At 45.3% G+C, this 10,749-nt stretch overlaps 1 pseudogene; it reads left to right on the top strand.

Moving 5' to 3' along the window:
- Positions 1 to 2,143: 2,143 nt before the first annotated feature.
- LOC144597049 (uncharacterized) lies at positions 2,144 to 5,043 on the top strand (annotated as a pseudogene).
- The last annotated feature ends 5,706 nt before the right edge of the window (positions 5,044 to 10,749 follow it).

Here is a 10,749-nt window from a genome sequence, read left to right as displayed (position 1 = left end):
TTGAATCCACAAACCTTCTCTCTAACAGACAACTAACTACTTGACTTTATTTAGTACTATGAGAAAACTAGAAGTAAGACAGGTTGTGGTCTATTGTAGTCGGCTGCAGTCTGCTGGGTTTTACTGCTGTTGCTCCGGCTTAATGAAGAGTGGGATGGAAGAGGATATTGGGTAGTGAGTAATCACTAGATACTTATTATTATCTTTATGAAACCTACATTATGGTAACTTTCCAGCTTCTGTGAAAGTTATCATTCAAGGGATAGCACTTATTTGCTTGTGTGAAACATTTTATGTGTTTTTAGAAATTACACCTATTGCCAATATATGCAGATTATGTTTACTGTAATATAACAATAAAGAAATAAAGCAGTTCCTTTACATTTATTATTCAGGTCATTTCTATGATTTATGGGATTAAAATACAATTTGCATGATATAGCAAGGCAAAGCTGCACTATTCATTTGCTTTGGAGGACGGGATGCAGCTCAAGAGGAGTATACTCCAGCTACAGGCAGGAAGTAATACTTGTGAACAAATTGAAGGCTGCTAGACCTACTGACTGAATCGCAGGTTCTCGGATACTGCACCACAGGCCCTATTCGAATTGATTGAAAGATACAGCAGAGAAACAGGCCCTTCAGCCCATTGAGTCCACGCCGACCATCAATCTCCCATTCACGCTACACACTAGGGGCAATTTTACAAAGTCCAATTGACCTATTAATCCACATGTCTTTGAGATGTGGGAGGAAACCAAAGGAAACGCACACGGGAAACGTTCAAACCCTGCACAGACAGCACCCGAGGACAGGATCGAACCCGGGTTACTGGCGTGATGAGGCAGTAGCTCTACTAGCTGTGCCGCCCTGTGCTAGGAGTGGAACAGGAAGAAGGCACTGTATTCACTGGAACAGAAAGATCTCAGGCACATCGCACATGTACTGCATTTCCAGCTACTGATGCTACTGCCAGCCATTCTTTCTATGTCCCTTCACTCCAAATACTTATCCTTCACTCCAAATACTTATCACTGATCCTGAGTGGGTCAGTGGGGGGAGGAGGGGGGATAAGGGGGATTGAGGGGGGGGGGGGGGGGGGGTTGAGGGTGCTACAATACAGGAGAGGCTTTGGGTCCAGGGCTCACTCAATCACTCCCTCCCCTTCCCTGTCCCCCCTCTATGAGGAATGGGCCCAACGGGTCCACTTGGTCTAGTATCAGATAAAGACCAGATCATCTACTTGGGCGATCATGTTTGATGCTAAATGCTATTAGACACAAAATTCATTGCTTTTCTTTGATTGGTGTTGTGGAATTTATTCCAGAATCTGCCTGAATTTTACCTGACCCCAATAAGCACCTTCCATCTCCCAAAATTCCACAGTCTAAAATTATACATTGGAATGTAGCAAATTTAAGGAAGAAAACAGTTGGTCTTACAACAGTATTGAGAAGAATGTTGGAACCTATTATTATTACTGAACGGTAACAAGACGTGTTTAAAATAGCAAAAGGATTGGACAGAGTCAACATGGATTCATGAGAGAGATTTCTGTAAAGTTTTGCAGCAGTGGCAAGCGTTACAGCTTAGATAGTTCGTGTAGTGCATTTGGATTTTCAAAAGACTTTCAACAAGGTGCCACCAAATGGATTGAATGACATGATCTTGTGTAATCCACAAAGGACACAACGTGCTGAAGTAACTGCGGGTCAGGCAGCATCTGTGGAGAACATGGATAGGTGATGTTGTGGGGAGAAGCCTGGAAGAGAGGTGAGAGTGGAAGAGATGAGAATTGTGAAACGAGAGGAATGGATATCAGTGGAAGGGGAGGGCAGTAGCTATCGGTCGGTCCAAGTCCAGGTGGGGGACAGGAAAGAGTGGGGGAGGAGGGGGTTTGGGGAAGACAGGGTGAAGGGAAAGGTGGGGGTTGGGAGGATTTGGTCAGTTACCTAAACTTAGAGAATTCAATATTCACCCCATTACCTACCCAAGCAGAATATGAGGTGTTGTACCTATAGTTTGTGAGCGGAGTGGTTGGGAAGGGTTGTGAACCAAGGAGTTACGGAGGGAGTAATCTCTATAGAAAGCAGAAAGTGGGTAAGGATGCGAAGATGTGACTGGTGATGGAATCACGTTGAAGATGGTGGAAATGTCAGAGAATGGTATCTTGGATGCTGAGGCTGGTGGGGTGAATGGTGAGGACCAGGGAAACTCTATCCGAAATAAGTTTACTGATAGTACTGAGCTGGATGATAGTTTGTCCATAATAAGGATACCTTGAGATTTTTGGGAGATACAGACAAGTTAAACAGATGAGCAACAGCATGGCACAAGGAATATAATGGAGGGAAATGTAAAGTAATCCAGTTTGATCGAAGTAAATGGAAAGGTTAAATATATATATTTTTTAAAGATGAGAAATGGCAAACTATTGGTATTTCAAGGGACTTTGGTACACAGGCACACAAATTACAGAGGTGCATTTTCTGCAATCAGTTAAGAAGGCAAATGGTAAAGATAGGCACAAAATGCTGGATTAACTCTGGTCGTCAGGCAGAATCTCTGGTGAAAATGGATAGGTGATGTTTTGGGTTGAGAGCCTTCTTCAGACTAAAGGCAAATGGTAAGCTTGCCTTTCTTGGAAGAGAATTTGAGTATCATATCATATATCATGTCATATATATACAGCCGGAAACAGGCCTTTTTCGGCCCTCCAAGTCCGTGCCGCCCAGTGATCCCCGTACATTAACACTATCCTACACCCACTAGGGACAATTTTTACATTTACCCAGCCAATTAACCTACATACCTGTACGTCTTTGGAGTCTATACTCTCTTTTTTTTCAGCATTGTCTCCCGAAGATTAACTGAGTTTCTCCTCAAAAACAGCTACATCGACCCCTCAGTGCAGAAAGGTGGGATTCCTGGAGTTCCCAGCTGCTTGGAACACACTGGAGTAGTCACGCAGCTCATCAGAGAAGCCCATGAAAACAGAGGCGACCTAGTTGTTCTGTGGTTGGACCTGGCCAATGCCTATGGGTCCATACCCACAGACTGGTTGAGCTTGCACTGCACCGCCACCATGTTCCCAGTAAGATCAAGGTCCTGATCCTGGATTATTACCATAATTTCAGGCTGAGGGTGACTTCTGGGTCAGAAACATTAGACTGGCATGGGCTTGAAAAAGGAATAATATCGGGCTGCACCATTTCTGTTATTCTTTTTGCTCTTGCCATGAACATGATGGCCAAGTCAGCCGAGGTGGAATGCAGAGGCCCCCTAACCAAGTCTGGTGTACGACAGCCCCCAATGAGAGCTTTTATGGATGACCTTACCATCACCACAACATCGGTCCCAGGGAGTAGGTGGATCTTTCAAGGTCTTGAGAAACTTATTACCTGGGCAAGGATGAGTTTCAAGCCAACCAAGTCAAGGTCCATGGTGCTGAGGAAGGGGAAGTTGACTGACAAATTCCACTTCTTATTATCCGGAACTGCCATTCCCTACATCACTGAGAAACCTGTCAAGAGTTTGGGGAAGCTTTTTGACGCAACTCTGAAAGACTCTGCCGCCATTCAAAACTCCATCGAAGACCTTGAAGCCTGGCTCACCAAAGTCGACAAGTCAGGCCTGCCTGGCAGATTCAAGGTCTGGATCTATCAGCATTCCATCCTGCCCCGTGTCCTGTGGCCTCTGCTGGCTTACGCTGTTCCATTGACCACAGTTGAGTCTCTCGAAAGGAAGATCAGTGGCTTTCTCCGCAAGTGGCTTGGCCTTCCCCGCAGCCTCAACAGTGCAGCACTGTATGGGACCAGTAACATCTTGCAGCTCCCATTCAGTGGCCTCACTGAAGAGTTTATGGTGGCACGGACAAGAGAAGCCCTACAGTACAGGGACTCCAGGGACCAGAAGGTGTCATCGGCTGGCATCGAGGTGAAAACAGGGAGGAAATGGAGGGCGGAGAAAGCAGTGGAGGTGGCAGAGTCACGCCTAAGACAAAAGGCATTGGTGGGAGTCATAGCAACTGGCAGAGCGGGCTTGGGATACTTCCCTAAGACCCAGGTTGGCAAGGCCCAGGGCAAGGAGAGACACAATCTCATCCAGGAAGAGGTCCGAGCAGGTGTGGAGGAAGAGCGTGTGAGCAGGACGGTGGGGCTCAGGCAGCAGGGAGCGTGGACAAGGTGGGAGAGCAGACCGCAGCGCAGGATTACCTGGTCAAACATCATGCAGGCAGACTTCCAGTGCGTCCGGTTCCTTGTCCAAGCTGTCTACGGTGCCCTACCAAGCCCAACAAACCTCCACGTCTGGGGCAAGAGCGTGACACCTTCCTGCCCACTTTGCTCTGGAAGAGGATCATTAGAACATCTCCTCAGCAGCTGCCCAAAGTCCCTTGGGGAAGGTCCCTATCGGTGGCGCCATGACCAGGTGCTCAAGGTGGTTGCTGAGAGCATAGCCACTGCCATCAGAAACAGAAAACACCACCGCGCCCCAAAGAAATCAATCACTTTTGTCAAAGTTGGAGAGAAGCCTTGACCACAACCAAAAACAAGGGCGGGCTCCTCTACACGACCACTGACTGGCAGCTGCAGGTCGATCTGGGCAAACAGCTGAAATGTCCGCAGCACATCACAGCAACATCACTCCAGACAGACATGATCATCACCTCCGAAGTGACAAAACAGCTGATCATTCTGGAGCTGACAGTGCCCTGGGAAGAGCGTATTGAAGAAGCGAATGAGAGATAACGTGCAAAGTACCAGGAACTGGTGGAGATGTGCCGGGACAGAGGCTGGAAGACATGCTATGAACCCATAGAGGTGGGCTGTAAAGGCTTTGCAGGACGCTCACTCTGCAAAGTCCTCAACCAGTTGGGCATTACGGGGCTGGCAAAGAAGATGGCCATTCAATCTGCAAGTGAAGCCACAGAGAAAGCCACTAGATGGCTTTGGATTAAGAGGGCTGATCCGTGGGGAGCTGCTGCTGGGACGCAAGTCGGGGCCTGATCAACCCCGGCTGGGTCGCCTGGGCGAGGGTGTCTGATGTTGTGAGACCCGAAACATCCGATGACCCCAGGTCACATCACTGAGGATGCGTCCCAGTGCATCCAGAAGAGGAGAGGGGAAGTTTTGTTGCCTCCATCACAGTGAGGGGGTGTTTGGAGTCACTGTGATGGATGTTTGTGTTGGGGTCGTGTGTCCTGTGTTCTTTTCTTTTTTTGCTGTGACTGCTGAAATTTCGTTCGGTGTTGTGCCGAGTGACAATAAAGTTTTGTTATGTTATGTTATGTTATGTTACAGACACCCTGCTTAAATATATATAAAGCCCTGGGAGACGTCATCTGGAATAAAGGTACCACAGATTTCACTGACATTGATATTGCTGGTCTCACCAGGGCATTGACATTGTGTGTCCTACTGGCGTGCTGACGTTGACATTGCAGGTACCACCAGGGAGCTTACGTTGAAGTTGTCGGTCTGAGTAATGTATGTGTTGTCAGTTTCCCTAGTGACTTAGACATTGACTTTGTCAGTTTTACTCGAGTGATGACATTAACGTTGCCGGTATCAGTAGGGCGTTGCCAGTTTATGTTTTGCAAGTTCTTACAGTTCTTGGCATGTAGCAATATCCAACTGGCGAGGATGTGGCCTGGAGTCAACAATGTGGAAGCGTATCCGTGCAGCTAACAGGAAAGAGAGTGCAGGGAAGGTCACATTTATACTAACAGAGCAGGGGATGGGACCCAATGCAAGAAGACATAGCAAAATATGAATCAATTGCAAAGTTGAACAAAATTGAAAATGGACTTTAATCATGAGGTATGCGAGATGTTCCATTTTGCAAAGGTAAGACATATACAGTACATGAAAAGATCTTAGAGAGTGTTGATGGACAGACAGAACTTGGGTACGTCCATAGATCCTTGAAAGTGGAAGCACAGGTGGTTAAGGTGATGGAGAAGACCTATGTCATGTATGCCTTATGTCAGCTGGAGTATGGAATATAAGAATTGAGATTTCATATTCCAGCTTTATAAAACATTAGTTAGATCACACCTGGAGTGGTTATCACACGATAGGAAGGATGTGTCTGCTGGAGAGGGTGCAGAGGAGATTCACCTGGATTGGAGCATCACGGTTATAAAGAAAAACTGGTTAGGCTGGATTTTCATTTCCCTGGAGCAGAGGAGGCCAGGGGGTGACCAAAAATAGATATATTAAATTAATAAGAGGATAGATCGGGCAGGTAATAACAATGTTTTCTCATGGTTGGGTTGTTACAGACAAGAGGGCATTGGTTTAAGGTGAGAGGTAAGATATTGAGAGGTAGTTTGAGGGGGGAGTTTTTTCACAGAGGATGGTTGGAGTCTGGAAAGCTCAGCCTGAAGAGATGTGGAGACAGATGGTCTTATAACATTTAAGAAGCATGTAGGCAAGTACTTGAATTGCCAAAGCTCAGAAGTTCATTGACAGAACGTGCATTTGTGGGATTAACTAACGTAGGCACAACGGGTAACATGAACATGATGGGCCAAAGGGACTGTCTCAATGCTGTACAACTCCACAATTCTATCTCTATGATTGCTGTCTATTCATTCCTGCAATCGGGGCAAATGCCCCTCTTCCCTGTGCTGGAAGAAAAGTGATTGAAGTCTCCTCTCCTTGTGGGTAACCTCCACACAGCAGTGAAGAGTAAACTGTAAAGTGTGGCATGGATCAGCGGTAGCAGCTTGGAATGAGACTTGGAAGAGGAGTGTGACTACATTCTTAATCTCCCGAGGAAAAGCAGTGACTGCACGTATGAAGCTGAAAATCTGATTTCTGGTGAATATTGAGTATGTTGTCATTTAAGAGAGTTTATATGTCATATTGCGAGTTTTATATAGAAAGAGGGAAATATGGATAAAACTCCAGGTTAACCTGATTTTCATCAGAAGATGTGGCACAGTGGTGCAGCATTAGAGTTGCTGCCTTACAGCGTCAGAGGCCTGGGTTCGATACTGGGTACAGGTACTGTCTGTATGGAATTTGTACATTCTCCCTGTGACCACATGGGTTTTCTCCACGTGCTCCAGTTTGCTCCAACATTCCAAAGGCATACAGATTTGTAGGTTAATTTGGCTTGGTAAAATTGTAAGATTCTCCCTAGTGTATAGGATAATGCGAGTGTACATGGATCGCTGGTCGTCGCGGACTCACTGGGCTGAAGGGACTGTTTCTGCGCTGTATCGCTAAACTAAACTAAAGCACAGCACTATTCTCATTGGAGCTGTAAGAAATAAGGCAGGTGTAAGAACTGGATGGGGATGGCCAATTAACTTGAGAAAAAGCACACCACTGCTTGGCCTCGTGAAATCTTTCTGAGGGAGATTTTTGGAGTCTTCTGCTCTGAACACTGATAGTTTTTCAATGCTGCTTTAGATTGGTGATTCCCTTACACTGAAGATTAACTGTGCAAGAGGGAAGTATTTATGCTTGCATTACACTGGAACACTGTATCAGGCATGAATCAGAACTAAAGATCATTCTCTAAAGAATTATCCTTACTTCATACAGTGATCAACACTTTGAGACTTCAAATGTAAATTCTACTTAATCGTTGTTTGTGTATGGTGGCAAATGTAAGGCTGCATGGTGCAGGTAGCTGCACGGTTCAGGTAACTGCACGGTGCAGGTCTCTGCATGTGAGGTTACTTGGTAACTTGAATCAAATAAATGGGCCCAGTCTCAGGCAAACAATGGATACCTTCGTGCTTCTCCTCTAAGGCTAGGCACATCATGTTCTTTTGCATCTTATCCCAGGCCCGCAGGTGCTAAAATCACTACAACAAATTTCTGTCTACTTTGGATATTCATTTGTATACCAAGATGCTGGTCACCCTTGTAAGCAATCCAAATGTATTATTGTGTAGGAGTGTGACATGTTTCCAATATTTCAATGCATCTTTTGCAAGAACTTACACCCACATTTATCTGGTTTCTCACAAGGAATATTTTATCGAGGCAAAGTTTGGTTCCAAATCAGTCCGCTGCTTCATTGTACCATTACATCTATGTGTAAGCGTTTACAGATTTAGGTTTGGATAACTCACTTTATCAAATTCATATCCTCAGTCAAACATGAATAAAAAACAATAATTAAACCACAACCAGTAAATTGGTTTGTGGTTCCAATTTTGGCTACCTGCTAATGTGCAACCTTCGGTTAAATCCTGTGAATCCCATAAATGGGCGACAACATAATCGCTCATGACCTGGGACTTGGACCATTTATGGAACTTACATGACTTAACTGAGAGTCGAAATGGAAAGCAGAAGGAATGAGAAAACATGAAGGTATTTGGAAGTCTTTTCAATCATCCTTTTGTGGGGCTATTTATATTGCCTTCTCTGTCATTTCTCACTATGAGTACCCCAGAGCTCTCATGAGGTCACTTTCCATCGAATTTCACAGGACTCATCCTCCCATCCCCAAGACATTCGGGTTTCTCAGTTAATTGCCTCTGTCAAAATTGTCTCTAATGTGTTAGGAGTGCACAGAAAATGGGATAACGTAGAACCAGTGTAAACGGGTGATTGATGGTCGGCATGAACATGGTGGGCCTAAGTGCCTGTTTCTTTGCTGAATCATTAAACTAAACTAAACTAAACTAAAGGGCAGTAAGTGGCGCAGTGGTAGAGTTGCTGCCTTATAGCATCAGAGACCCGGGTTTGATCCTGACTACGGATGCTGCCTGTACGGAGTTTGAACGTTCTCCCTGTGATCGCATGGGTTTTCTCCCGGTACTCTGGTTTCGTTCCATTTTCCAAATACGTGCAGATTTGTAGGTTAATTGGCTTCTGTAAATTGTTCCTAGTGTGTAAGATAGAATTAATGTATGGGTGATCACTGGTCAGCACGGACCTTGTTGGCCAAAAGGCCTGCTTCCACATTGTATCTCTAAGCCTAACTCATCAACCTGCCAAAACTGCACATCCAAAATCAACTGAATTAATTGCAGTCAAGGCTTAGTTAAGATGTTAAATTCTCAAGGTTTGGTTATATTGGCCTCCAGTTGTCTAACAAGCATCTGGTGCAGTAACAGTGAAGCGTTTCCTCTTTTTAGCCCAGGTGCTGAGGTCAATTCAGCCACACCATGCTTAATAAGGCACGTCAACATGAACTGGAGCCTTTACGTCAGAGGTGAAAACCTCAGCTTCAAAGTTCCATAGACCTCCTGATGAAGGCAAGGATGAGCTTGTACCTGCCTTTCCAGTCTTTGTGTAAGGACTCTAAAGACAGGATCATGCAAATATTCAGTGATGACACCTTCTGACTAGATTCTAGTCACCACACCAGCTGTGTCATCCACAAATCTTATAGAACCGTGTCCGCTTTGTGAGTTGGATGAATCTGACACCTTTCTTAGAATGGGGGCAACATAATGGCACAAGTAGAAAGAAACATAGAAACATAGAAAAAATAGGTGCAGGAGTAGGCCATTTGGACTTCAAACCAGCACCGCCATTCAATATGATCATGGCTGATCATCTAAAATCAGTACCCCTTCCTGCTTTTTCCCCGATATCTCTAGATTCCTTTAGCCTTAAGAGCTAACTCTCTCTTGGAAACATCCAGTGAATTGGCCTCCACTGTCTTCTGTGGCAGAGAATTCTATAGATGGGTGAAAAAGTTTTTCCTCATCTCAGTCCTAAATGGCCTACCCCTTATTCTTAAACTTTGACCCCTGGTTCTGGACCTCCCCAACATCGGGAACATTTTACCTGCGTCTAGCCTGTCCCATCCTTTAAGAATATTTATGTTTCTATAAGATCCCCTCTCATCCTTCTAAATTCTAGTGAATACAAGCCCAGCCGACCCATTCTTTCATCATAGGTCAGTCCCCCATCCTGGGAATTAAGCTGGTGAACCTACGCTGCACTCCCTCAATAGCAATAATGTTCTTCCTCAAATTAGGAGACCAAAATTGCACGCAATACTCCAGGTGCGGTCTCATCAGGGCCCTGTACAACTGCAGTCAGACCTACTTGCTCCTAAACTCAAATCTTCTCGCAATGAAGGCCAACATACCATTAGCTTTTTTCACTGCCTGCTGTACCTGCATGCTTACTTTCAGTGACTGATGTATAAGCACACCCAGGTCTCGTTGCACCTCCCCTTTTCGTAATCTGACACCATTCAGATAATAATCTGCCTTCCTTTTCTTGCAACCAAAGTGGATAACCTCACATTTATCCGCATAATGCTACATCTGCCATGATTCTGCCCACTCACCCAACCTATCCAAGTCACCCTGCAGCCTCATAGCATCCTCCTCGCAGCTCGCACTGCCACCCAGCTTTGTGTCATCCGTAAACTAGGAGATGTCACATTTAATTCCCTCGTCTAAATCGTTAATATATATTGCAAATAACTGGGGTCCCAGCACCGCACCTTGCGGCACCCCACTAGTCACTGCCTGCCATTCTGAAAAGGACCCGTTAATTCCTACTCTTTGCTTCCTGTCTGCCAACCAGTTCCCCATTCATGTCAGTACCATGCCCCTAATACCAGGTGTTCCAATTTTGCACACTAATCTCTTGTGTGGCACCTTGTCAGTCTTTTTGAAAGTTCAGATACACCACATCCACTGCCTCTCCCTTATCCATTCTACTTGTTACATTCTCAAAAAATTCCAGAAGATTAGTCAAGCATGATTTCCCCTTCATAAATCCATGCTGACTTTGACCGATCCTGTCACCGCTTTCC

This window comes from Rhinoraja longicauda, chromosome 9 (genome assembly GCF_053455715.1).
Source record: "Rhinoraja longicauda isolate Sanriku21f chromosome 9, sRhiLon1.1, whole genome shotgun sequence".
In the NCBI taxonomy this organism is placed as follows: domain Eukaryota; kingdom Metazoa; phylum Chordata; class Chondrichthyes; order Rajiformes; family Arhynchobatidae; genus Rhinoraja; species Rhinoraja longicauda.
Note: the sequence above shows the minus strand (reverse complement) of the source record. Positions and strands in the feature narration are given on the sequence as shown.